Source organism: Lissotriton helveticus, chromosome 1_1 (genome assembly GCF_964261635.1).
Source record: "Lissotriton helveticus chromosome 1_1, aLisHel1.1, whole genome shotgun sequence".
Lineage (NCBI taxonomy): Eukaryota > Metazoa > Chordata > Amphibia > Caudata > Salamandridae > Lissotriton > Lissotriton helveticus.
In genome coordinates, this window is record NC_136057.1 from 217145172 (window position 1) to 217165509 (window position 20338).

A 20338-nucleotide genomic window follows, 5' to 3' on the forward strand; every position below is an offset into this window, starting at 1 on the left:
TCTGATTAGGTGCAGAGATATTCTGAAATGAAATAATGTTGATCAGCTTTATAAAGTTCATTTGATACTATAACCATGGATTTATTTTGAATATTGAATTGGGGAAATTATATTCACCGTCTCAAGTTACATGATACCTTAGGTAAGTCTACGTACGACTTAAGTTTAGTCAAAAGGCACATGATATATGAGGCAGATGTGCATTTCACAACTCCATGAAAGACGTTTTTGCAATTTTAGTAATGGAATATCTTATTCGTCATGCAGGGGAACACAAAAAGAGCATCCAATTAGAGTAATTTTTCTTTAAATGAAGCAACCGCCTGAACAGGGACTTGAACCCTGGACCCTCAGATTAAAAGTCTGATGCGATACCGACTGAGCTATCCAGGCTCTGCTATACTTTGTCTTAAAATCAGCTAAACAAATGTGGACGTACACTGACCTACACTCTATGTATTAATATGGTTACATATATTAGCAATCAAATTTGTAGAGTTTAATAACAAATTGATGTTTTAACCCCTTCCATGCTCATGACGAGCTCAGCTCTTCGTGCAGTACACTTGTCGTGTGCTTATGACGAGCTGAGCTCGTCATGAACAATGGATTTACAGATCATTCAGCACAGGAGGAAAATCTCCTGTAGCATTGAAGGTGTTAAGCATTTGAAATTTCAGCAGCACACATAATCCATTTTAAATCCTGAAATTTGTACTATCTCATTTTCGGCTGACTTAGAAATCATGTGTCTAAAATGACCTTGTGAAATCAATAAAGTGCCAAATACTATTACTACCTACTAAATTACATACATTTTCAGCAGTTTCTTTGGGAACTTCCTCTTGGGCATAGATTATGCAATGTTTTCAAAGCAAACAGTCTCTGTTTAAGTAGACTTTCTTTCACTGCCATTTTGGTAAATGTTTCTGGTGATGCAGACGTAGGCATTGCTTGTTACTGTTTCAATTAGTTATAAAATAAGAGGAGGGATAAAATTGACCCAGCTGGTGTTTGAACACAAAGCCTTTGAATGCTTTTGCTACATTCGTCTAGGACTCCAAGCCGCTATCCATTGCACTAGAGATCCGACCTGATTCAACACGGTGATCAGAGATTCACAAATAAAAAGATGACCTATCAGCTGTTGACCAACTTTATCAAGTTAATCGGACACTACCTTACATTTTGAACATTGAATTGGGTAAAAGATAATCAACAAACTACATGATACAGTTTGGGTAAGTCTTCTTAACCCTTGTCAAAGAATGTAGAAGACAGATGGGTATGTAATGACTTGATTAAGACTTTTTTGAAACATCTCTAATAGGACTCCCCATTCATTGGATCCTGAAAAGAGTATGCAATTGATATACCTTTTCTTTAACCAAGCCGCCTGAACAGGGACTTGAACCCTGGGCCATCAGATTAAAAGTCTGATGCTCTCCCGACTGAGCTACCCAGGCTCGGACAGGTCACTCCACAAAATGACCTTATCAACATTTGGAAGTGTCCCAACTATCACTACGTTTCTTAAGATGGTTGCCGGTATTAAGTACTGAATACGCAGAATATAATAATGAATTGGTACTTCAAGCATTTGAAATCTCTTCAGTAAATTTAACCTTATTGTAAGTCCTGAAATTGCTACTATCTCATTTTTTTTGCTGACTTAGAATTCATATGTTTTTATTGACATTGTAAAATTAAGGAAGGGCCCAAAATCTTACTTCTGAGTAAATTACATTTTCATAAGTACAGCTGCCAATTTCCTTTTCTGCAAAGATTGCGTAACTTGAATAGTATCTATTTAAAATAGACTTCCTTTCACTGCCCTTTTTGGTGAAGCAGAAGCATGCATGCACTGTTTATTACTCTTTTAAACAGTTATGAAATAAATAGGGATAAAACTGACTCTGGTGGGATTCGAACCCACAACCTTTGAATATCTTTTATACATTCACCTAGAAGTCCAATGCGCTATCCATTGCGCCACAGAGCCAATACGCTCTGATGAGGTGCAGAGATATTCTGAAATGAAATAATGTTGATCAGCTTTATAAAGTTCATTTGATACTATAACCATGGATTTATTTTGAATATTGAATTGGGGAAATTATATTCACCGTCTCAAGTTACATGATACCTTAGGTAAATCTACGTACGACTTAAGTTTAGTCAAATGGCACATGATATATGAGGCAGATGTGCATTTCACAACTCCATGAAAGACGTTTTTGCAATTTTAGTAATGGAATATCTTATTCGTCATGCAGGGGAACACAAAAAGAGCATCCAATTAGAGTAATTTTTCTTTAAAGGAAGCACCCGCCTGAACAGGGACTTGAACCCTGGTTCGCTCAGATTAAAAGTCTGATGCTCTACCGACTGAGCTATCCAGGCTCTGCTATACTCTGTCTTAAAAACAGCTAAACAAATGTGGACGTACACTGACCTACACTCTGTGTATTAATATGGTTACATACATTAGCAATCAAATTTGTAGAGTTTAATAACAAATTGATGTTTTAACCCCTTCCATGCTCATGACGAGCTCAGCTCGTCGTGCAGTACACTTGTCGTGTGCTTATGACGAGCTGAGCTCGTCATGAACAATGGATTTACAGATCATTCAGCACAGGAGGAAAATCTCCTGTAGCATTGAAGGTGTTAAGCATTTGAAATTTCAGCAGCACACGTAATCCATTTTAAATCCTGAAATTTGTACTATCTCATTTTCGGCTGACTTAGAAATCATGTGTCTAAAATGACATTGTGAAATCAATAAAGTGCCAAATACTATTACTACCTACTAAATTACATACATTTTCAGCAGTATCTTTGGGAATTTCCTCTTGGGCATAGATTATGCAATTTTTTCAAAGCAAACAGTCTCTGTTTAAGTAGACTTTCTTTCACTGCCATTTTGGTAAATGTTTCTGGTGATGCAGACGCAGGCATTGCTTGTTACTGTTTCAATTAGTTATAAAATAAGAGGAGGGATAAAATTGACCCAGCTGGTGTTTGAACACAAAGCCTTTGAATGCTTTTGCTACATTCGTCTAGGACTCCAAGCCGCTATCCATTGCACTAGAGATCCGACCTGATTCAACACGGTGATCAGAGATTCACAAATAAAAAGATGACCTATCAGCTGTTGACCAACTTTATCAAGTTAATCGGACACTACCTTACATTTTGAACATTGAATTGGGTAAAAGATAATCAACAAACTACATGATACAGTTTGGGTAAGTCTTCTTAACCCTTGTCAAAGAATGTAGAAGACAGATGGGTATGTAATGACTTGATTAAGACTTTTTTGAAACATCTCTAATAGGACTCCCCATTCATTGGATCCTGAAAAGAGTATGCAATTGATATACCTTTTCTTTAACCAAGCCGCCTGAACAGGGACTTGAACCCTGGGCCCTCAGATTAGAAGTCTGATGCTCTCCCGACTGAGCTATCCAGGCTCGGAGAGGGCGCTCCACAAAATGACCTTATCAACATTTGGAAGTGTCCCAACTATCACTACGTTTCTTAAGATGGTTGCCGGTATTAAGTACTGAATACGCGGAATATAATAATGAATTGGTACTTCAAGCATTTGAAATCTCTTCAGTAAATTTAACCTTATTGTAAGTCCTGAAATTGCTACTATCTCATTTTTTTTGCCGACTTAGAATTCATATGTTTTTATTGACATTGTAAAATTAAGGAAGGGCCCAAAATCTTACTTCTGAGTAAATTACATTTTCATAAGTACAGCTGCCAATTTCCTCTTCTGCAAAGATTGCGTAACTTGAATAGTATCTATTTAAAATAGACTTCCTTTCACTGCCCTTTTTGGTGAAGCAGAAGCATGCATGCACTGTTTATTACTCTTTTAAACAGTTATGAAATAAATAGGGATAAAACTGACTCTGGTGGGATTCGAACCCACAACCTTTGAATATCTTTTTTACATTCACCTAGAAGTCCAATGCGCTATCCATTGCGCCACAGAGCCAATACACTCTGATGAGGTGCAGAGATATTCTGAAATGAAATAATGTTGATCAGCTTTATAAAGTTCATTTGATACTATAACCATGGATTTATTTTGAATATTGAATTGGGGAAATTATATTCACCGTCTCAAGTTACATGATACCTTAGGTAAGTCTACGTACGACTTAAGTTTAGGCAAAAGGCACATGATATATGAGGCAGATGTGCATTTCACAACTCCATGAAAGACGTTTTTGCAATTTTAGTAATGGAATATCTTATTCGTCATGCAGGGGAACACAAAAAGAGCATCCAATTAGAGTAATTTTTCTTTAAAGGAAGCAACCGCCTGAACAGGGACTTGAACCCTGGACCCTCAGATTAAAAGTCTGATGCTCTACCGACTGAGCTATCCAGGCTCTGCTATACTCTGTCTTAAAATCAGCTAAACAAATGTGGACGTACACTGACCTACACTCTGTGTATTAATATGGTTACATATATTAGCAATCAAATTTGTAGAGTTTAATAACAAATTGATGTTTTAACCCCTTCCATGCTCATGATGAGCTCAGCTCGTCGTGCAGTACACTTGTCGTGTGCTTATGACGAGCTCAGCTCGTCATGAACAATGGATTTACAGATCATTCAGCACAGGAGGAAAATCTCCTGTAGCATTGAAGGTGTTAAGCATTTGAAATTTCAGCAGCACACGTAATCCATTTTAAATCCTGAAATTTGTACTATCTCATTTTCGGCTGACTTAGAAATCATGTGTCTAAAATGACCTTGTGAAATCAATAAAGTGCCAAATACTATTACTACCTACTAAATTACATACATTTTCAGCAGTTTCTTTGGGAACTTCCTCTTGGGCATAGATTATGCAATGTTTTCAAAGCAAACAGTCTCTGTTTAAGTAGACTTTCTTTCACTGCCATTTTGGTAAATGTTTCTGGTGATGCAGACGCAGGCATTGCTTGTTACTGTTTCAATTAGTTATAAAATAAGAGGAGGGATAAAATTGACCCAGCTGGTGTTTGAACACAAAGCCTTTGAATGCTTTTGCTACATTCGTCTAGGACTCCAAGCCGCTATCCATTGCACTAGAGATCCGACCTGATGCAACACGGTGATCAGAGATTCACAAATAAAAAGATGACCTATCAGCTGTTGACCAACTTTATCAAGTTAATCGGACACTACCTTACATTTTGAACATTGAATTGGGTAAAAGATAATCAACAAACTACATGATACAGTTTGGGTAAGTCTTCTTAACCCTTGTCAAAGAATGTAGAAGACAGATGGGTATGTAATGACTTGATTAAGACTTTTTTGAAACATCTCTAATAGGACTCCCCATTCATTGGATCCTGAAAAGAGTATGCAATTGATATACCTTTTCTTTAACCAAGCCGCCTGAACAGGGACTTGAACCCTGGGCCCTCAGATTAAAAGTCTGATGCTCTCCCGACTGAGCTATCCAGGCTCGGAGAGGGCGCTCCACAAAATGACCTTATCAACATTTGGAAGTGTCCCAACTATCACTACGTTTCTTAAGATGGTTGCCGGTATTAAGTACTGAATACGCGGAATATAATAATGAATTGGTACTTCAAGCATTTGAAATCTCTTCAGTAAATTTAACCTTATTGTAAGTCCTGAAATTGCTACTATCTCATTTTTTTTGCTGACTTAGAATTCATATGTTTTTATTGACATTGTAAAATTAAGGAAGGGCCCAAAATCTTACTTCTGAGTAAATTACATTTTCATAAGTACAGCTGCCAATTTCCTCTTCTGCAAAGATTGCGTAACTTGAATAGTATCTATTTAAAATAGACTTCCTTTCACTGCCCTTTTTGGTGAAGCAGAAGCATGCATGCACTGTTTATTACTCTTTTAAACAGTTATGAAATAAATAGGGATAAAACTGACTCTGGTGGGATTCGAACCCACAACCTTTGAATATCTTTTTTACATTCACCTAGAAGTCCAATGCGCTATCCATTGCGCCACAGAGCCAATACACTCTGATGAGGTGCAGAGATATTCTGAAATGAAATAATGTTGATCAGCTTTATAAAGTTCATTTGATACTATAACCATGGATTTATTTTGAATATTGAATTGGGGAAATTATATTCACCGTCTCAAGTTACATGATACCTTAGGTAAGTCTACGTACGACTTAAGTTTAGGCAAAAGGCACATGATATATGAGGCAGATGTGCATTTCACAACTCCATGAAAGACGTTTTTGCAATTTTAGTAATGGAATATCTTATTCGTCATGCAGGGGAACACAAAAAGAGCATCCAATTAGAGTAATTTTTCTTTAAAGGAAGCAACCGCCTGAACAGGGACTTGAACCCTGGACCCTCAGATTAAAAGTCTGATGCTCTACCGACTGAGCTATCCAGGCTCTGCTATACTCTGTCTTAAAATCAGCTAAACAAATGTGGACGTACACTGACCTACACTCTGTGTATTAATATGGTTACATATATTAGCAATCAAATTTGTAGAGTTTAATAACAAATTGATGTTTTAACCCCTTCCATGCTCATGACGAGCTCAGCTCGTCGTGCAGTACACTTGTCGTGTGCTTATGACGAGCTCAGCTCGTCATGAACAATGGATTTACAGATCATTCAGCACAGGAGGAAAATCTCCTGTAGCATTGAAGGTGTTAAGCATTTGAAATTTCAGCAGCACACGTAATCCATTTTAAATCCTGAAATTTGTACTATCTCATTTTCGGCTGACTTAGAAATCATGTGTCTAAAATGACCTTGTGAAATCAATAAAGTGCCAAATACTATTACTACCTACTAAATTACATACATTTTCAGCAGTTTCTTTGGGAACTTCCTCTTGGGCATAGATTATGCAATGTTTTCAAAGCAAACAGTCTCTGTTTAAGTAGACTTTCTTTCACTGCCATTTTGGTAAATGTTTCTGGTGATGCAGACGCAGGCATTGCTTGTTACTGTTTCAATTAGTTATAAAATAAGAGGAGGGATAAAATTGACCCAGCTGGTGTTTGAACACAAAGCCTTTGAATGCTTTTGCTACATTCGTCTAGGACTCCAAGCCGCTATCCATTGCACTAGAGATCCGACCTGATTCAACACGGTGATCAGAGATTCACAAATAAAAAGATGACCTATCAGCTGTTGACCAACTTTATCAAGTTAATCGGACACTACCTTACATTTTGAACATTGAATTGGGTAAAAGATAATCAACAAACTACATGATACAGTTTGGGTAAGTCTTCTTAACCCTTGTCAAAGAATGTAGAAGACAGATGGGTATGTAATGACTTGATTAAGACTTTTTTGAAACATCTCTAATAGGACTCCCCATTCATTGGATCCTGAAAAGAGTATGCAATTGATATATCTTTTCTTTAACCAAGCCGCCTGAACAGGGACTTGAACCCTGGGCCCTCAGATTAAAAGTCTGATGCTCTCCCGACTGAGCTATCCAGGCTCGGAGAGGTCGCTCCACAAAATGACCTTATCAACATTTGGAAGTGTCCCAACTATCACTACGTTTCTTAAGATGGTTGCCGGTATTAAGTACTGAATACGCGGAATATAATAATGAATTGGCACTTCAAGAATTTGAAATCTCTTCAGTAAATTTAACCTTATTGTAAGTCCTGAAATTGCTACTATCTCATTTTTTTTGCTGACTTAGAAGTCATATGTTTTTATTGACATTGTAAAATTAAGGAAGGGCCCAAAATCTTACTTCTGAGTAAATTACATTTTCATAAGTACAGCTGCCAATTTCCTCTTCTGCAAAGATTGCGTAATTTGAATAGTATCTATTTAAAATAGACTTCCTTTCACTGCCCTTTTTGGTGAAGCAGAAGCATGCATGCACTGTTTATTACTCTTTTAAACAGTTATGAAATAAATAGGGATAAAACTGACTCTGGTGGGATTCGAACCCACAACCTTTGAATATCCTTTTTACATTCACCTAGAAGTCCAATGCGCTATCCATTGCGCCACAGAGCCAATACGCTCTGATTAGGTGCAGAGATATTCTGAAATGAAATAATGTTGATCAGCTTTATAAAGTTCATTTGATACTATAACCATGGATTTATTTTGAATATTGAATTGGGGAAATTATATTCACCGTCTCAAGTTACATGATACCTTAGGTAAGTCTACGTACGACTTAAGTTTAGTCAAAAGGCACATGATATATGAGGCAGATGTGCATTTCACAACTCCATGAAAGACGTTTTTGCAATTTTAGTAATGGAATATCTTATTCGTCATGCAGGGGAACACAAAAAGAGCATCCAATTAGAGTAATTTTTCTTTAAATGAAGCAACCGCCTGAACAGGGACTTGAACCCTGGACCCTCAGATTAAAAGTCCGATGCGATACCGACTGAGCTATCCAGGCTCTGCTATACTCTGTCTTAAAATCAGCTAAACAAATGTGGACGTACACTGACCTACACTCTATGTATTAATATGGTTACATATATTAGCAATCAAATTTGTAGAGTTTAATAACAAATTGATGTTTTAACCCCTTCCATGCTCATGACGAGCTCAGCTCTTCGTGCAGTACACTTGTCGTGTGCTTATGACGAGCTGAGCTCGTCATGAACAATGGATTTACAGATCATTCAGCACAGGAGGAAAATCTCCTGTAGCATTGAAGGTGTTAAGCATTTGAAATTTCAGCAGCACACATAATCCATTTTAAATCCTGAAATTTGTACTATCTCATTTTCGGCTGACTTAGAAATCATGTGTCTAAAATGACCTTGTGAAATCAATAAAGTGCCAAATACTATTACTACCTACTAAATTACATACATTTTCAGCAGTTTCTTTGGGAACTTCCTCTTGGGCATAGATTATGCAATGTTTTCAAAGCAAACAGTCTCTGTTTAAGTAGACTTTCTTTCACTGCCATTTTGGTAAATGTTTCTGGTGATGCAGACGTAGGCATTGCTTGTTACTGTTTCAATTAGTTATAAAATAAGAGGAGGGATAAAATTGACCCAGCTGGTGTTTGAACACAAAGCCTTTGAATGCTTTTGCTACATTCGTCTAGGACTCCAAGCCGCTATCCATTGCACTAGAGATCCGACCTGATTCAACACGGTGATCAGAGATTCACAAATAAAAAGATGACCTATCAGCTGTTGACCAACTTTATCAAGTTAATCGGACACTACCTTACATTTTGAACATTGAATTGGGTAAAAGATAATCAACAAACTACATGATACAGTTTGGGTAAGTCTTCTTAACCCTTGTCAAAGAATGTAGAAGACAGATGGGTATGTAATGACTTGATTAAGACTTTTTTGAAACATCTCTAATAGGACTCCCCATTCATTGGATCCTGAAAAGAGTATGCAATTGATATACCTTTTCTTTAACCAAGCCGCCTGAACAGGGACTTGAACCCTGGGCCCTCAGATTAAAAGTCTGATGCTCTCCCGACTGAGCTACCCAGACTCGGACAGGTCACTCCACAAAATGACCTTATCAACATTTGGAAGTGTCCCAACTATCACTACGTTTCTTAAGATGGTTGCCGGTATTAAGTACTGAATACGCAGAATATAATAATGAATTGGTACTTCAAGCATTTGAAATCTCTTCAGTAAATTTAACCTTATTGTAAGTCCTGAAATTGCTACTATCTCATTTTTTTTGCTGACTTAGAATTCATATGTTTTTATTGACATTGTAAAATTAAGGAAGGGCCCAAAATCTTACTTCTGAGTAAATTACATTTTCATAAGTACAGCTGCCAATTTCCTCTTCTGCAAAGATTGCGTAACTTGAATAGTATCTATTTAAAATAGACTTCCTTTCACTGCCCTTTTTGGTGAAGCAGAAGCATGCATGCACTGTTTATTACTCTTTTAAACAGTTATGAAATAAATAGGGATAAAACTGACTCTGGTGGGATTCGAACCCACAACCTTTGAATATCTTTTTTACATTCACCTAGAAGTCCAATGCGCTATCCATTGCGCCACAGAGCCAATACACTCTGATGAGGTGCAGAGATATTCTGAAATGAAATAATGTTGATCAGCTTTATAAAGTTCATTTGATACTATAACCATGGATTTATTTTGAATATTGAATTGGGGAAATTATATTCACCGTCTCAAGTTACATGATACCTTAGGTAAGTCTACGTACGACTTAAGTTTAGGCAAAAGGCACATGATATATGAGGCAGATGTGCATTTTACAACTCCATGAAAGACGTTTTTGCAATTTTAGTAATGGAATATCTTATTCGTCATGCAGGGGAACACAAAAAGAGCATCCAATTAGAGTAATTTTTCTTTAAAGGAAGCACCCGCCTGAACAGGGACTTGAACCCTGGTTCCTCAGATTAAAAGTCTGATGCTCTACCGACTGAGCTATCCAGGCTCTGCTATACTCTGTCTTAAAAACAGCTAAACAAATGTGGACGTACACTGACCTACACTCTGTGTATTAATATGGTTACATACATTAGCAATCAAATTTGTAGAGTTTAATAACAAATTGATGTTTTAACCCCTTCCATGCTCATGACGAGCTCAGCTCGTCGTGCAGTACACTTGTCGTGTGCTTATGACGAGCTGAGCTCGTCATGAACAATGGATTTACAGATCATTCAGCACAGGAGGAAAATCTCCTGTAGCATTGAAGGTGTTAAGCATTTGAAATTTCAGCAGCACACGTAATCCATTTTAAATCCTGAAATTTGTACTATCTCATTTTCGGCTGACTTAGAAATCATGTGTCTAAAATGACATTGTGAAATCAATAAAGTGCCAAATACTATTACTACCTACTAAATTACATACATTTTCAGCAGTATCTTTGGGAATTTCCTCTTGGGCATAGATTATGCAATTTTTTCAAAGCAAACAGTCTCTGTTTAAGTAGACTTTCTTTCACTGCCATTTTGGTAAATGTTTCTGGTGATGCAGACGCAGGCATTGCTTGTTACTGTTTCAATTAGTTATAAAATAAGAGGAGGGATAAAATTGACCCAGCTGGTGTTTGAACACAAAGCCTTTGAATGCTTTTGCTACATTCGTCTAGGACTCCAAGCCGCTATCCATTGCACTAGAGATCCGACCTGATTCAACACGGTGATCAGAGATTCACAAATAAAAAGATGACCTATCAGCTGTTGACCAACTTTATCAAGTTAATCGGACACTACCTTACATTTTGAACATTGAATTGGGTAAAAGATAATCAACAAACTACATGATACAGTTTGGGTAAGTCTTCTTAACCCTTGTCAAAGAATGTAGAAGACAGATGGGTATGTAATGACTTGATTAAGACTTTTTTGAAACATCTCTAATAGGACTCCCCATTCATTGGATCCTGAAAAGAGTATGCAATTGATATACCTTTTCTTTAACCAAGCCGCCTGAACAGGGACTTGAACCCTGGGCCCTCAGATTAGAAGTCTGATGCTCTCCCGACTGAGCTATCCAGGCTCGGAGAGGGCGCTCCACAAAATGACCTTATCAACATTTGGAAGTGTCCCAACTATCACTACGTTTCTTAAGATGGTTGCCGGTATTAAGTACTGAATACGCGGAATATAATAATGAATTGGTACTTCAAGCATTTGAAATCTCTTCAGTAAATTTAACCTTATTGTAAGTCCTGAAATTGCTACTATCTCATTTTTTTTGCCGACTTAGAATTCATATGTTTTTATTGACATTGTAAAATTAAGGAAGGGCCCAAAATCTTACTTCTGAGTAAATTACATTTTCATAAGTACAGCTGCCAATTTCCTCTTCTGCAAAGATTGCGTAACTTGAATAGTATCTATTTAAAATAGACTTCCTTTCACTGCCCTTTTTGGTGAAGCAGAAGCATGCATGCACTGTTTATTACTCTTTTAAACAGTTATGAAATAAATAGGGATAAAACTGACTCTGGTGGGATTCGAACCCACAACCTTTGAATATCTTTTTTACATTCACCTAGAAGTCCAATGCGCTATCCATTGCGCCACAGAGCCAATACACTCTGATGAGGTGCAGAGATATTCTGAAATGAAATAATGTTGATCAGCTTTATAAAGTTCATTTGATACTATAACCATGGATTTATTTTGAATATTGAATTGGGGAAATTATATTCACCGTCTCAAGTTACATGATACCTTAGGTAAGTCTACGTACGACTTAAGTTTAGGCAAAAGGCACATGATATATGAGGCAGATGTGCATTTCACAACTCCATGAAAGACGTTTTTGCAATTTTAGTAATGGAATATCTTATTCGTCATGCAGGGGAACACAAAAAGAGCATCCAATTAGAGTAATTTTTCTTTAAAGGAAGCAACCGCCTGAACAGGGACTTGAACCCTGGACCCTCAGATTAAAAGTCTGATGCTCTACCGACTGAGCTATCCAGGCTCTGCTATACTCTGTCTTAAAATCAGCTAAACAAATGTGGACGTACACTGACCTACACTCTGTGTATTAATATGGTTACATATATTAGCAATCAAATTTGTAGAGTTTAATAACAAATTGATGTTTTAACCCCTTCCATGCTCATGATGAGCTCAGCTCGTCGTGCAGTACACTTGTCGTGTGCTTATGACGAGCTCAGCTCGTCATGAACAATGGATTTACAGATCATTCAGCACAGGAGGAAAATCTCCTGTAGCATTGAAGGTGTTAAGCATTTGAAATTTCAGCAGCACACGTAATCCATTTTAAATCCTGAAATTTGTACTATCTCATTTTCGGCTGACTTAGAAATCATGTGTCTAAAATGACCTTGTGAAATCAATAAAGTGCCAAATACTATTACTACCTACTAAATTACATACATTTTCAGCAGTTTCTTTGGGAACTTCCTCTTGGGCATAGATTATGCAATGTTTTCAAAGCAAACAGTCTCTGTTTAAGTAGACTTTCTTTCACTGCCATTTTGGTAAATGTTTCTGGTGATGCAGACGCAGGCATTGCTTGTTACTGTTTCAATTAGTTATAAAATAAGAGGAGGGATAAAATTGACCCAGCTGGTGTTTGAACACAAAGCCTTTGAATGCTTTTGCTACATTCGTCTAGGACTCCAAGCCGCTATCCATTGCACTAGAGATCCGACCTGATGCAACACGGTGATCAGAGATTCACAAATAAAAAGATGACCTATCAGCTGTTGACCAACTTTATCAAGTTAATCGGACACTACCTTACATTTTGAACATTGAATTGGGTAAAAGATAATCAACAAACTACATGATACAGTTTGGGTAAGTCTTCTTAACCCTTGTCAAAGAATGTAGAAGACAGATGGGTATGTAATGACTTGATTAAGACTTTTTTGAAACATCTCTAATAGGACTCCCCATTCATTGGATCCTGAAAAGAGTATGCAATTGATATACCTTTTCTTTAACCAAGCCGCCTGAACAGGGACTTGAACCCTGGGCCCTCAGATTAAAAGTCTGATGCTCTCCCGACTGAGCTATCCAGGCTCGGAGAGGGCGCTCCACAAAATGACCTTATCAACATTTGGAAGTGTCCCAACTATCACTACGTTTCTTAAGATGGTTGCCGGTATTAAGTACAGAATACGCGGAATATAATAATGAATTGGTACTTCAAGCATTTGAAATCTCTTCAGTAAATTTAACCTTATTGTAAGTCCTGAAATTGCTACTATCTCATTTTTTTTGCTGACTTAGAATTCATATGTTTTTATTGACATTGTAAAATTAAGGAAGGGCCCAAAATCTTACTTCTGAGTAAATTACATTTTCATAAGTACAGCTGCCAATTTCCTCTTCTGCAAACATTGCGTAACTTGAATAGTATCTATTTAAAATAGACTTCCTTTCACTGCCCTTTTTGGTGAAGCAGAAGCATGCATGCACTGTTTATTACTCTTTTAAACAGTTATGAAATAAATAGGGATAAAACTGACTCTGGTGGGATTCGAACCCACAACCTTTGAATATCTTTTTTACATTCACCTAGAAGTCCAATGCGCTATCCATTGCGCCACAGAGCCAATACACTCTGATGAGGTGCAGAGATATTCTGAAATGAAATAATGTTGATCAGCTTTATAAAGTTCATTTGATACTATAACCATGGATTTATTTTGAATATTGAATTGGGGAAATTATATTCACCGTCTCAAGTTACATGATACCTTAGGTAAGTCTACGTACGACTTAAGTTTAGGCAAAAGGCACATGATATATGAGGCAGATGTGCATTTCACAACTCCATGAAAGACGTTTTTGCAATTTTAGTAATGGAATATCTTATTCGTCATGCAGGGGAACACAAAAAGAGCATCCAATTAGAGTAATTTTTCTTTAAAGGAAGCAACCGCCTGAACAGGGACTTGAACCCTGGACCCTCAGATTAAAAGTCTGATGCTCTACCGACTGAGCTATCCAGGCTCTGCTATACTCTGTCTTAAAATCAGCTAAACAAATGTGGACGTACACTGACCTACACTCTGTGTATTAATATGGTTACATATATTAGCAATCAAATTTGTAGAGTTTAATAACAAATTGATGTTTTAACCCCTTCCATGCTCATGACGAGCTCAGCTCGTCGTGCAGTACACTTGTCGTGTGCTTATGACGAGCTCAGCTCGTCATGAACAATGGATTTACAGATCATTCAGCACAGGAGGAAAATCTCCTGTAGCATTGAAGGTGTTAAGCATTTGAAATTTCAGCAGCACACGTAATCCATTTTAAATCCTGAAATTTGTACTATCTCATTTTCGGCTGACTTAGAAATCATGTGTCTAAAATGACCTTGTGAAATCAATAAAGTGCCAAATACTATTACTACCTACTAAATTACATACATTTTCAGCAGTTTCTTTGGGAACTTCCTCTTGGGCATAGATTATGCAATGTTTTCAAAGCAAACAGTCTCTGTTTAAGTAGACTTTCTTTCACTGCCATTTTGGTAAATGTTTCTGGTGATGCAGACGCAGGCATTGCTTGTTACTGTTTCAATTAGTTATAAAATAAGAGGAGGGATAAAATTGACCCAGCTGGTGTTTGAACACAAAGCCTTTGAATGCTTTTGCTACATTCGTCTAGGACTCCAAGCCGCTATCCATTGCACTAGAGATCCGACCTGATTCAACACGGTGATCAGAGATTCACAAATAAAAAGATGACCTATCAGCTGTTGACCAACTTTATCAAGTTAATCGGACACTACCTTACATTTTGAACATTGAATTGGGTAAAAGATAATCAACAAACTACATGATACAGTTTGGGTAAGTCTTCTTAACCCTTGTCAAAGAATGTAGAAGACAGATGGGTATGTAATGACTTGATTAAGACTTTTTTGAAACATCTCTAATAGGACTCCCCATTCATTGGATCCTGAAAAGAGTATGCAATTGATATATCTTTTCTTTAACCAAGCCGCCTGAACAGGGACTTGAACCCTGGGCCCTCAGATTAAAAGTCTGATGCTCTCCCGACTGAGCTATCCAGGCTCGGAGAGGTCGCTCCACAAAATGACCTTATCAACATTTGGAAGTGTCCCAACTATCACTACGTTTCTTAAGATGGTTGCCGGTATTAAGTACTGAATACGCGGAATATAATAATGAATTGGCACTTCAAGAATTTGAAATCTCTTCAGTAAATTTAACCTTATTGTAAGTCCTGAAATTGCTACTATCTCATTTTTTTTGCTGACTTAGAAGTCATATGTTTTTATTGACATTGTAAAATTAAGGAAGGGCCCAAAATCTTACTTCTGAGTAAATTACATTTTCATAAGTACAGCTGCCAATTTCCTCTTCTGCAAAGATTGCGTAATTTGAATAGTATCTATTTAAAATAGACTTCCTTTCACTGCCCTTTTTGGTGAAGCAGAAGCATGCATGCACTGTTTATTACTCTTTTAAACAGTTATGAAATAAATAGGGATAAAACTGACTCTGGTGGGATTCGAACCCACAACCTTTGAATATCCTTTTTACATTCACCTAGAAGTCCAATGCGCTATCCATTGCGCCACAGAGCCAATACGCTCTGATTAGGTGCAGAGATATTCTGAAATGAAATAATGTTGATCAGCTTTATAAAGTTCATTTGATACTATAACCATGGATTTATTTTGAATATTGAATTGGGGAAATTATATTCACCGTCTCAAGTTACATGATACCTTAGGTAAGTCTACGTACGACTTAAGTTTAGTCAAAAGGCACATGATATATGAGGCAGATGTGCATTTCACAACTCCATGAAAGACGTTTTTGCAATTTTAGTAATGGAATATCTTATTCGTCATGCAGGGGAACACAAAAAGAGCATCCAATTAGAGTAATTTTTCTTTAAATGAAGCAACCGCCTGAACAGGGACTTGAACCCTGGACCCTCAGATTAAAAGTCTGATGCGATACCGACTGAGCTATCCAGGCTCTGCTATACTCTGTCTTAAAATCAGCTAAACAAATGTGGACGTACACTGACCTACACTCTATGTATTAATATGGTTACATATATTAGCAATCAAATTTGTAGAGTTTAATAACAAATTGATGTTTTAACCCCTTCCATGCTCATGACGAGCTCAGCTCTTCGTGCAGTACACTTGTCGTGTGCTTATGACGAGCTGAGCTCGTCATGAACAATGGATTTACAGATCATTCAGCACAGGAGGAAAATCTCCTGTAGCATTGAAGGTGTTAAGCATTTGAAATTTCAGCAGCACACATAATCCATTTTAAATCCTGAAATTTGTACTATCTCATTTTCGGCTGACTTAGAAATCATGTGTCTAAAATGACCTTGTGAAATCAATAAAGTGCCAAATACTATTACTACCTACTAAATTACATACATTTTCAGCAGTTTCTTTGGGAACTTCCTCTTGGGCATAGATTATGCAATGTTTTCAAAGCAAACAGTCTCTGTTTAAGTAGACTTTCTTTCACTGCCATTTTGGTAAATGTTTCTGGTGATGCAGACGTAGGCATTGCTTGTTACTGTTTCAATTAGTTATAAAATAAGAGGAGGGATAAAATTGACCCAGCTGGTGTTTGAACACAAAGCCTTTGAATGCTTTTGCTACATTCGTCTAGGACTCCAAGCCGCTATCCATTGCACTAGAGATCCGACCTGATTCAACACGGTGATCAGAGATTCACAAATAAAAAGATGACCTATCAGCTGTTGACCAACTTTATCAAGTTAATCGGACACTACCTTACATTTTGAACATTGAATTGGGTAAAAGATAATCAACAAACTACATGATACAGTTTGGGTAAGTCTTCTTAACCCTTGTCAAAGAATGTAGAAGACAGATGGGTATGTAATGACTTGATTAAGACTTTTTTGAAACATCTCTAATAGGACTCCCCATTCATTGGATCCTGAAAAGAGTATGCAATTGATATACCTTTTCTTTAACCAAGCTGCCTGAACAGGGACTTGAACCCTGGGCCCTCAGATTAAAAGTCTGATGCTCTCCCGACTGAGCTACCCAGGCTCGGACAGGTCACTCCACAAAATGACCTTATCAACATTTGGAAGTGTCCCAACTATCACTACGTTTCTTAAGATGGTTGCCGGTATTAAGTACTGAATACGCAGAATATAATAATGAATTGGTACTTCAAGCATTTGAAATCTCTTCAGTAAATTTAACCTTATTGTAAGTCCTGAAATTGCTACTATCTCATTTTTTTTGCTGACTTAGAATTCATATGTTTTTATTGACATTGTAAAATTAAGGAAGGGCCCAAAATCTTACTTCTGAGTAAATTACATTTTCATAAGTACAGCTGCCAATTTCCTCTTCTGCAAAGATTGCGTAACTTGAATAGTATCTATTTAAAATAGACTTCCTTTCACTGCCCTTTTTGGTGAAGCAGAAGCATGCATGCACTGTTTATTACTCTTTTAAACAGTTATGAAATAAATAGGGATAAAACTGACTCTGGTGGGATTCGAACCCACAACCTTTGAATATCTTTTTTACATTCACCTAGAAGTCCAATGCGCTATCCATTGCGCCACAGAGCCAATACACTCTGATGAGGTGCAGAGATATTCTGAAATGAAATAATGTTGATCAGCTTTATAAAGTTCATTTGATACTATAACCATGGATTTATTTTGAATATTGAATTGGGGAAATTATATTCACCGTCTCAAGTTACATGATACCTTAGGTAAGTCTACGTACGACTTAAGTTTAGGCAAAAGGCACATGATATATGAGGCAGATGTGCATTTTACAACTCCATGAAAGACGTTTTTGCAATTTTAGTAATGGAATATCTTATTCGTCATGCAGGGGAACACAAAAAGAGCATCCAATTAGAGTAATTTTTCTTTAAAGGAAGCACCCGCCTGAACAGGGACTTGAACCCTGGTTCCTCAGATTAAAAGTCTGATGCTCTACCGACTGAGCTATCCAGGCTCTGCTATACTCTGTCTTAAAAACAGCTAAACAAATGTGGACGTACACTGACCTACACTCTGTGTATTAATATGGTTACATACATTAGCAATCAAATTTGTAGAGTTTAATAACAAATTGATGTTTTAACCCCTTCCATGCTCATGACGAGCTCAGCTCGTCGTGCAGTACACTTGTCGTGTGCTTATGACGAGCTGAGCTCGTCATGAACAATGGATTTACAGATCATTCAGCACAGGAGGAAAATCTCCTGTAGCATTGAAGGTGTTAAGCATTTGAAATTTCAGCAGCACACGTAATCCATTTTAAATCCTGAAATTTGTACTATCTCATTTTCGGCTGACTTAGAAATCATGTGTCTAAAATGACATTGTGAAATCAATAAAGTGCCAAATACTATTACTACCTACTAAATTACATACATTTTCAGCAGTATCTTTGGGAATTTCCTCTTGGGCATAGATTATGCAATGTTTTCAAAGCAAACAGTCTCTGTTTAAGTAGACTTTCTTTCACTGCCATTTTGGTAAATGTTTCTGGTGATGCAGACGCAGGCATTGCTTGTTACTGTTTCAATTAGTTATAAAATAAGAGGAGGGATAAAATTGACCCAGCTGGTGTTTGAACACAAAGCCTTTGAATGCTTTTGCTACATTCGTCTAGGACTCCAAGCCGCTATCCATTGCACTAGAGATCCGACCTGATTCAACACGGTGATCAGAGATTCACAAATAAAAAGATGACCTATCAGCTGTTGACCAACTTTATCAAGTTAATCGGACACTACCTTACATTTTGAACATTGAATTGGGTAAAAGATAATCAACAAACTACATGATACAGTTTGGGTAAGTCTTCTTAACCCTTGTCAAAGAATGTAGAAGACAGATGGGTATGTAATGACTTGATTAAGACTTTTTTGAAACATCTCTAATAGGACTCCCCATTCATTGGATCCTGAAAAGAGTATGCAATTGATATACCTTTTCTTTAACCAAGCCGCTTGAACAGGGACTTGAACCCTGGGCCCTCAGATTAAAAGTCTGATGCTCTCCCGACTGAGCTATCCAGGCTCGGAGAGGGCGCTCCACAAAATGACCTTATCAACATTTGGAAGTGTCCCAACTATCACTACGTTTCTTAAGATGGTTGCCGGTATTAAGTACTGAATACGCGGAATATAATAATGAATTGGTACTTCAAGCATTTGAAATCTCTTCAGTAAATTTAACCTTATTGTAAGTCCTGAAATTGCTACTATCTCATTTTTTTTGCTGACTTAGAATTCATATGTTTTTATTGACATTGTAAAATTAAGGAAGGGCCCAAAATCTTACTTCTGAGTAAATTACATTTTCATAAGTACAGCTGCCAATTTCCTCTTCTGCAAAGATTGCGTAACTTGAATAGTATCTATTTAAAATAGACTTCCTTTCACTGCCCTTTTTGGTGAAGCAGAAGCATGCATGCACTGTTTATTACTCTTTTAAACAGTTATGAAATAAATAGGGATAAAACTGACTCTGGTGGGATTCGAACCCACAACCTTTGAATATCTTGTTTACATTCACCTAGAAGTCCAATGCGCTATCCATTGCGCCACAGAGCCAATACGCTCTGATGAGGTGCAGAGATATTCTGAAATGAAATAATGTTGATCAGCTTTATAAAGTTCATTTGATACTATAACCATGGATTTATTTTGAATATTGAATTGGGGAAATTATATTCACCGTCTCAAGTTACATGATACCTTAGGTAAATCTACGTACGACTTAAGTTTAGTCAAATGGCACATGATATATGAGGCAGATGTGCATTTCACAACTCCATGAAAGACGTTTTTGCAATTTTAGTAATGGA

General features: G+C 37.1%; 22 non-coding genes across 22 annotated transcripts; all 22 read right to left on the bottom strand.

Moving 5' to 3' along the window:
• Window positions 1-1911: 1911 nt before the first annotated feature.
• Window positions 1912-2002, bottom strand: TRNAR-UCU (transfer RNA arginine (anticodon UCU)). Its single transcript is given in 2 exon segments — window positions 1912-1947; window positions 1966-2002. It is a non-coding gene; the product is annotated as a tRNA-Arg (tRNA).
• A 1401-nt stretch (window positions 2003-3403) lies between these two features.
• On the bottom strand, window positions 3404-3476 carry TRNAR-UCU (transfer RNA arginine (anticodon UCU)). The gene has a single exon. It is a non-coding gene; the product is annotated as a tRNA-Arg (tRNA).
• Window positions 3477-3921: 445 nt separating this feature from the next.
• On the bottom strand, window positions 3922-4012 carry TRNAR-UCU (transfer RNA arginine (anticodon UCU)). The gene is given in 2 exon segments: window positions 3922-3957; window positions 3976-4012. It is a non-coding gene; the product is annotated as a tRNA-Arg (tRNA).
• A 327-nt stretch (window positions 4013-4339) lies between these two features.
• TRNAK-UUU (transfer RNA lysine (anticodon UUU)) lies at window positions 4340-4412 on the bottom strand. The gene has a single exon. It is a non-coding gene; the product is annotated as a tRNA-Lys (tRNA).
• Window positions 4413-5412: 1000 nt separating this feature from the next.
• On the bottom strand, window positions 5413-5485 carry TRNAK-UUU (transfer RNA lysine (anticodon UUU)). Its single transcript has one exon. It is a non-coding gene; the product is annotated as a tRNA-Lys (tRNA).
• Window positions 5486-5930: 445 nt separating this feature from the next.
• Window positions 5931-6021, bottom strand: TRNAR-UCU (transfer RNA arginine (anticodon UCU)). Its single transcript is given in 2 exon segments — window positions 5931-5966; window positions 5985-6021. It is a non-coding gene; the product is annotated as a tRNA-Arg (tRNA).
• Window positions 6022-6348: 327 nt separating this feature from the next.
• On the bottom strand, window positions 6349-6421 carry TRNAK-UUU (transfer RNA lysine (anticodon UUU)). Its single transcript has one exon. It is a non-coding gene; the product is annotated as a tRNA-Lys (tRNA).
• A 1000-nt stretch (window positions 6422-7421) lies between these two features.
• On the bottom strand, window positions 7422-7494 carry TRNAK-UUU (transfer RNA lysine (anticodon UUU)). Its single transcript has one exon. It is a non-coding gene; the product is annotated as a tRNA-Lys (tRNA).
• Window positions 7495-7939: 445 nt separating this feature from the next.
• Window positions 7940-8030, bottom strand: TRNAR-UCU (transfer RNA arginine (anticodon UCU)). Its single transcript is given in 2 exon segments — window positions 7940-7975; window positions 7994-8030. It is a non-coding gene; the product is annotated as a tRNA-Arg (tRNA).
• A 1918-nt stretch (window positions 8031-9948) lies between these two features.
• TRNAR-UCU (transfer RNA arginine (anticodon UCU)) lies at window positions 9949-10039 on the bottom strand. Its single transcript is given in 2 exon segments — window positions 9949-9984; window positions 10003-10039. It is a non-coding gene; the product is annotated as a tRNA-Arg (tRNA).
• A 327-nt stretch (window positions 10040-10366) lies between these two features.
• On the bottom strand, window positions 10367-10439 carry TRNAK-UUU (transfer RNA lysine (anticodon UUU)). The gene has a single exon. It is a non-coding gene; the product is annotated as a tRNA-Lys (tRNA).
• Window positions 10440-11439: 1000 nt separating this feature from the next.
• On the bottom strand, window positions 11440-11512 carry TRNAR-UCU (transfer RNA arginine (anticodon UCU)). Its single transcript has one exon. It is a non-coding gene; the product is annotated as a tRNA-Arg (tRNA).
• Window positions 11513-11957: 445 nt separating this feature from the next.
• On the bottom strand, window positions 11958-12048 carry TRNAR-UCU (transfer RNA arginine (anticodon UCU)). The gene is given in 2 exon segments: window positions 11958-11993; window positions 12012-12048. It is a non-coding gene; the product is annotated as a tRNA-Arg (tRNA).
• Window positions 12049-12375: 327 nt separating this feature from the next.
• Window positions 12376-12448, bottom strand: TRNAK-UUU (transfer RNA lysine (anticodon UUU)). Its single transcript has one exon. It is a non-coding gene; the product is annotated as a tRNA-Lys (tRNA).
• A 1000-nt stretch (window positions 12449-13448) lies between these two features.
• TRNAK-UUU (transfer RNA lysine (anticodon UUU)) lies at window positions 13449-13521 on the bottom strand. The gene has a single exon. It is a non-coding gene; the product is annotated as a tRNA-Lys (tRNA).
• Window positions 13522-13966: 445 nt separating this feature from the next.
• TRNAR-UCU (transfer RNA arginine (anticodon UCU)) lies at window positions 13967-14057 on the bottom strand. The gene is given in 2 exon segments: window positions 13967-14002; window positions 14021-14057. It is a non-coding gene; the product is annotated as a tRNA-Arg (tRNA).
• A 327-nt stretch (window positions 14058-14384) lies between these two features.
• On the bottom strand, window positions 14385-14457 carry TRNAK-UUU (transfer RNA lysine (anticodon UUU)). Its single transcript has one exon. It is a non-coding gene; the product is annotated as a tRNA-Lys (tRNA).
• A 1000-nt stretch (window positions 14458-15457) lies between these two features.
• On the bottom strand, window positions 15458-15530 carry TRNAK-UUU (transfer RNA lysine (anticodon UUU)). Its single transcript has one exon. It is a non-coding gene; the product is annotated as a tRNA-Lys (tRNA).
• A 445-nt stretch (window positions 15531-15975) lies between these two features.
• Window positions 15976-16066, bottom strand: TRNAR-UCU (transfer RNA arginine (anticodon UCU)). The gene is given in 2 exon segments: window positions 15976-16011; window positions 16030-16066. It is a non-coding gene; the product is annotated as a tRNA-Arg (tRNA).
• Window positions 16067-17984: 1918 nt separating this feature from the next.
• TRNAR-UCU (transfer RNA arginine (anticodon UCU)) lies at window positions 17985-18075 on the bottom strand. The gene is given in 2 exon segments: window positions 17985-18020; window positions 18039-18075. It is a non-coding gene; the product is annotated as a tRNA-Arg (tRNA).
• Window positions 18076-18402: 327 nt separating this feature from the next.
• Window positions 18403-18475, bottom strand: TRNAK-UUU (transfer RNA lysine (anticodon UUU)). The gene has a single exon. It is a non-coding gene; the product is annotated as a tRNA-Lys (tRNA).
• Window positions 18476-19993: 1518 nt separating this feature from the next.
• TRNAR-UCU (transfer RNA arginine (anticodon UCU)) lies at window positions 19994-20084 on the bottom strand. The gene is given in 2 exon segments: window positions 19994-20029; window positions 20048-20084. It is a non-coding gene; the product is annotated as a tRNA-Arg (tRNA).
• Between the last annotated feature and the right edge of the window lie 254 nt (window positions 20085-20338).